This window comes from Psammomys obesus, unplaced genomic scaffold (assembly GCF_907164565.1).
Source record: "Psammomys obesus unplaced genomic scaffold, mPsaObe1.curated_primary_1811, whole genome shotgun sequence".
Classification (NCBI taxonomy): Eukaryota; Metazoa; Chordata; class Mammalia; order Rodentia; family Muridae; genus Psammomys; species Psammomys obesus.
The window spans coordinates 6,339,528-6,345,527 of NW_026585895.1; positions in this window are offsets into that span (position 1 = coordinate 6,339,528).

Here is a 6,000-nt window from a genome sequence, read left to right on the forward strand (position 1 = left end):
CCTACCAGATCCATGATTTCAAGAACATAGGATGGTTGGCTGGGTTTCCAGTACCAAGCACGACTTCCCTCTTGTCGAGTGGGTCTTTAGTCTAGAGAGCTGCTGCTTACCAGGAGGCAGCCCAAGGGTTACTATACCGTACAAGTCATTGTTGTGGTCCACAGGTGGCATCGCTGGTGTCCAGACTGTTGGTTGCCACCCTGCTTTGTCATCTTGAATGGTACCAGATGGTACCTCATTCTCAATGAAGGAACCTTCAGGTCAGAGCCAGCTAAGGGGACTATCGGTCCTGTGTCCAAAGCGCACAGGCCTTTCCATTTCTGGCAGGCACCCAAGGTCAGTTGCAGTAGCCTGTAATGGTTCTAGACCAACAACTCAAAAGAAGGTCTGTTATGCTTGGTGTTGCGTGGTATTTGGGTTTTGGAGAGAGCATTAGCCACCCAGATAAAACATTTTCTTTAAACTACATAGTTATAGTTATGTATGTATGTATGTATGTATGTATGTATGTATGTATGTATATAGTTATGTATATATATTATGTAGTTATGCATATATATATACATAGTTAAAACATACATGTTATACATAAACTCTATATATACATATTTATACACAAATACTTATTATAAGTATTTGTTTAGGTAGATAGTTAACAATTCGACTCATGACTTTTTTTAGACTTTCTTACTGTTATATTACCCTTTTTCCTCTAATTAAGGAGAGGGAATGAGATCAATACAAAAAAAAAAGGAAAGAAGAGGGTAAATCCTTACTCATTGCCTTTGTCTGGCTGTTTCATCATAAGAACAAGAAAGGTAACTAAAATAATGCTGCGTACCACTAACAATTTGACATGTGCCCAAATCCACATGTCTGAAATACCTAGTATTCAAATCAGTTATTACTTTCCAGCTAAAGATGAGAACTATATTCATCTACACATTTTGTTTGTATAGCTTCATATTAAGATATCTAAAAAATATGGGACCCTTGTATTTTGATATGTAGCTTGAGAGAGATAAGACTCTATGTACCGCCTCTCAGGTCCACATTGCCATACAGTCCGTGGGCCCCACCAGCGTATCATATACCTTGAATCCATAGGCTTTTTTTTTTTTTGGTGGTGGTAGGAATTGAACTTGGAGCTTCATATATGAGGTACAGACTCTACCCCTGAGCTACATTCCCAGTCTGTAATTTTTCAGTGTAGTAGAGTCTGTTTTCAAATGGTGTTTTCACAGCAAGTTTAGTAACTGCAGAGGAGGGCTGTGTTCTGTTCGAACACATCACCTGCCACCAAGGGTGAAGAAATTTAAGACCACTGAATGAAGCTGGGTACAGTGGCTCATGTCTATAATGCCAGTTCTACCCAGGCTAAAACTGGGACAGCACTGCACACATGATTTGAGGCCAAGCTGGGTTAGATAATGAGTTCCAGGGCAGCCTTGGCTACAGAGTGAGATCTTGTCTTGAGAAATAAAGTACTAAACAAAACAACCAACAACACAAATACTGAGTGAAGCTGTTGGTAGTATGAATAATCTGAAGATGACTTTTGCAGCATGTCAGCCTTCCAGTTATTAAATCCACTTTCATCTTGCACGGAATAGCTGTGGTAATTTTTAATGGATGCCACATATTTGCTGATGAGTTTTTAAGCTATACCTTTTTATCACTTTGCAATTATTCTGAATTATTATGAAGCTTTTTATTCATTTTGCTCTCTGATTATTGCTGCAATATATAAAAACTGCTTTTCAATTTTATTTTTATCTGTTCAGTTTACATGTTTCTCTTGTTAATTTTGATAGGATTTTAGTTGATCTTCCAGGCCTTCTCAGTTGACAAAAATGTGACAATAATAATGGCCTTGTTTTCTGTCACTGGCTTGGGCAGTGCTTCTCAGGCTACTAAATTATGGTTGTGATCAGAATCGCATTTATTACCTTTCTAACTCTGACTGATAGTGAGCCTCCAGCATTTCAGTATTAAGTGTTAGGCCTTTATTGACTGAAAGTGATTTTTGTTATTACTTTAAGAAAGCTTTGTACTACTATTCTCTGACTGCCCATCTCCAGTTTAAATCAGGGATATGTCAAATATTTTACAACTAAAAATGAAAATTTTAAATTATGGTGATGACAGTGGATGCCATACAGAAAATTCAAGCTGCAGACAGTAGATTTAACACACACACCCTTGCGATTTCCACATCCACAATCTAGTTTGTAACAAAAATCAAAGGATTTTCACAGAAGGAACCAGGAAAGCACATTGTCAGCTTCAAGAATTCATTAGAAATAGAATTCACCGTTAGTCCAATAGCCAATCGGGAACGAGCATGGCCCAGAAGCTCACGACTCAAGTGGCTTGTTCTGTGTACTTTGTAGGTACTGTCTGGCTATGAATCAGCTAAACATATGTCAGAGATTACCAGGGAGAACAGAGATGGAGATCCATTAAACAACAGAGATGAAGCAGAGAGTAATTTTGTCCATCAGCTTGCATATGCAACCCAGTTCTACAGTCAATCGTAGTCACCCACTGTTACATGTAACGGTTGTTTGCTTTTCAGTTTAACATTCAAACTGGACCGATTGGCCTTGATGTTTGATGTTCATCAGAAACGTTTGAGGAGATTTTAGAAAATGCTCACTTCTGACTTTTAGAGTTTTGTCATATTGTAACTCCCATGGCAGGGACTGTGGCCCTGATGTGAAGAAGGGTGGGCACAGGAGGCAATTGATGGGGCCAGTTATGGCAACACTGCTGTTGTAGTTTGACTTCTGTTGCTGTGATGTCCCGACAAAAGCAACCTAGGGGAGAAGGGCTCTGCTTGGCTTACAGTTCTAACGTGCCCATCACTGTGAGTGAGTCAGAAACTCAGATTTTTTTTCGGGGCTGACCATTTGGTATGAGATAACCAACCAATTGGAGTGCTTTTCCCGAGGACAGAGTGTTTCTCCTTCTCTCAGCATCCCGTGCATTCTTGTAGTTCCTTGTCTAGGGTTGAGACCTTGTAAGCTTTCCCACTTCCAGGCGAGTGCACCTGTTGGTATTGTTTAGGCAGTCATGTTAGCAGGAATTATATAACATTTTTAGAAGAAACAATCTCAAAGCAAGCTTCCCGCTTCTCTGACTCTTTCAGTCTTTCTGCCCACTCTTTGCAGTGATCCCTGAGCGTGGGGTGAGGGGCTCACATCCTCCTCAGTTTCTTGCTCTCTATTCTGACCTTTGTGTGAGAGTTTGTTAACGCTGTGTCTGCCCACCCATCTGCCCACGTGCTCTGACAGTGGATGCTGCACGTGAAGAGTCAGTCTCTTCCAAGCCTGAAAGAGTAACAGTAAATTCATGGCATCCACCCCCAGCTTCTTATGTGGTACACGCTGTGTAAACCCCTCCAAGGGCAGCGTCCTGTGACCTTGCTGTGACTGTGAATTCCTTATTTCACAGAACAGTAAATAGAACTGCATAGAGTTTGACTAACACAACACAGTCAGGGTTTTGTCATCATTATTGTTGTTATCGTTTTTTTTTTTTGTTGTTGTTGTTGTTGTTTTTTTTTTTCCACAAAACTGAGAGGCAGAGAGAACTTACGGAGGCAAACTGTGGGACTGCAGCCTCCGCACTCCCACCCACCATATCACTACCTCTGTGGTACAACAATGGCAAGGCTGGCCGTGCCCTGGCTCGTTCTTGGCAGGTGCGTGTGTTACTGCATGTTAAATATTTTGAATGTTTACGGTGTTCGAACCATAACTCTTCCAGGAGAGCTTTTTTCTTTTGTGTGTGTGTATTTTTGAGGAGAAACATATATATCCCAGTTTTTGGATAGACTTGTTCCCTTGTTTGTAAATGTTCCCCAGCATGGTGAACGATACCAGCTTCAAGTAAACACTGTAGCCACATTATTCGTGTCCATACAGAGTGAATGATTTCTTGTCCATCCTGAGAATCTGTGTTAGTGTTTGACCACATGCATTTTTTTCAACTTATCAACATATTTATTCAGTAAGTATCTAAATACATAAAATGAATGCCAGAGCCACTACCAAATACAAACAATGATATAGGGACTTGAAACCAAACTCCAAATAAAAAAACATCCATTTGGACATTAGTTTTATCAAAATGTGCTCAACCTCAATTTGAGAAATTTACAACTATCATCAGATAATGTGCAGTTAAAAATTGGGAGGTTTGGAAAATCATATTGTAGAGAAGAAAGTAAAACAATCGGAATTTTTATCCACTATTGGTGAGAATCAAAATGGTCTAATATTGGAAAATTCATAACAGTCACAGTGCTAGCTACATAATCACACACACATGAAGCTGCCAGTGTCCTTCTGGGTGCCTGCTCCTCCTCGTCATTTCCAGCAAGTCTACAAATGATCAAATAATGTGCGTGATATAGGATATCATAGGATATCGTAGTCCCCTTGTCTGTGTACTTACAGCATATGCTCCACCACTTCACCCCAACAATAAACTAATTACACAATTTATGTGAGTCCAGGAAGTTTTAGAATAGAAATATTCTGACAGTTAGTTCTGAAACTTGCAGAAACTGGAAGAGGCGTTAAATCCTGGTGCTTGTAAATGCGTGCTACTGAGCTTTCTGTTTCCATAAGGCTGCGTTGAAAGCGTTGAAAATTACATGTTGTTCTCTTCGTTGCTAGGAAGTTGATTGTGAAAACAGTAGCCATATTCATGAGCTCCAGCACCCTCATCACATTAGACACACTACGAGGTATTACGGTAGATGTTTAGTAAATATTAGCTGAATGAACCAATGAGCCTAGCATGTGTAATGTCAAAAGTTGTTTTTCTAAGATGCATTGGCAATAATGAGACAAACAGATCAGAAAGGCAGCATAGGGATTCGGGAAACATCAGCTTTCCAACGTTCTTTTCTTCATATCTCAATTGTGATACTTAGTGTTCTTTCTAGTTATGTTTGTCTAAAAATCATTTTTTTATTTTTTTATTTTTAACTATACTTTATTTACTTTGTATCCACTTTCTAGTTCCCTCTCTCCTCCACTCCCAATCCTTCCCTTCTTCCCCTTTCTCCACACACTCCCCTCCCCAAGTCCACTGGTAGGGGAGGGTTACTTTTTCTTCCTTCTGATCCTAGTCTGTTAGGTTTCATCAGAAGTGGCTGTATTGTCTTCCTCTGTGGCCTGGTAGGGCTGCTCGCCACTCAGGGGGAGGTGATCAAAGAGCATGACAATCAGTTCATGTCAGAGACAGTCCCTCTTCCCATTACTATGGAACCACTTGGACACTGAACTGCCATGGGTTACATCTGTGCAGGGGTTCTAGGTTATCTCCATGCATGGTACTTGGTTGAAGTATGAGTCTCAGGCAGGACCCCTGTGCTCAAATTTTTTTATTCTGTTGCTCTCCTTGTGGAGTTCCTGTCCTCTCCAGCTCTCACTGTTATTTCACACTTCTTTCATAAGATTCCCTGCATTCTGCCCAAAGTTTGGCCATAAGTCTTGGCATCTGCTTTGATAGTCTGCAGGGCAGAGCCTTTCAGAGGCCCTCTGAACCACATGCATTTTATATAATTAATGTATGTGGGTTTGCTTTTGTTTTTGTTTGCTTTTGTTTATTTGCTTTCTGTTTTTATTCTCTGACCTTTGAAGTTGTCTTACTAATTTTGAGCTCATTGCCATTAGGTTATGTTCCACTAATAATTTCTAATGTTTAAATTTTTCAATTACAGTTGCCATTGAGGTATAAAAATAAAATATAAATATATTTTTTCAACTTTAATAATTTAAAACTATTATTTACAACTCCTGAAGAAGAAAGCAAGTCTAGCGTATTGAAAAGTTACACAAACTGGAGGAAACTGATGACAATAAAGATAACTCCCACATTCCTAAACACCAGGAAACTCATGTGGGCTCTAGGATCATTTTATTCCTTGCCCTGCTTGTCTTTCTTTCTTTCTTTCTTTCTTTCTTTCTTTCTTTCTTTCTTTCT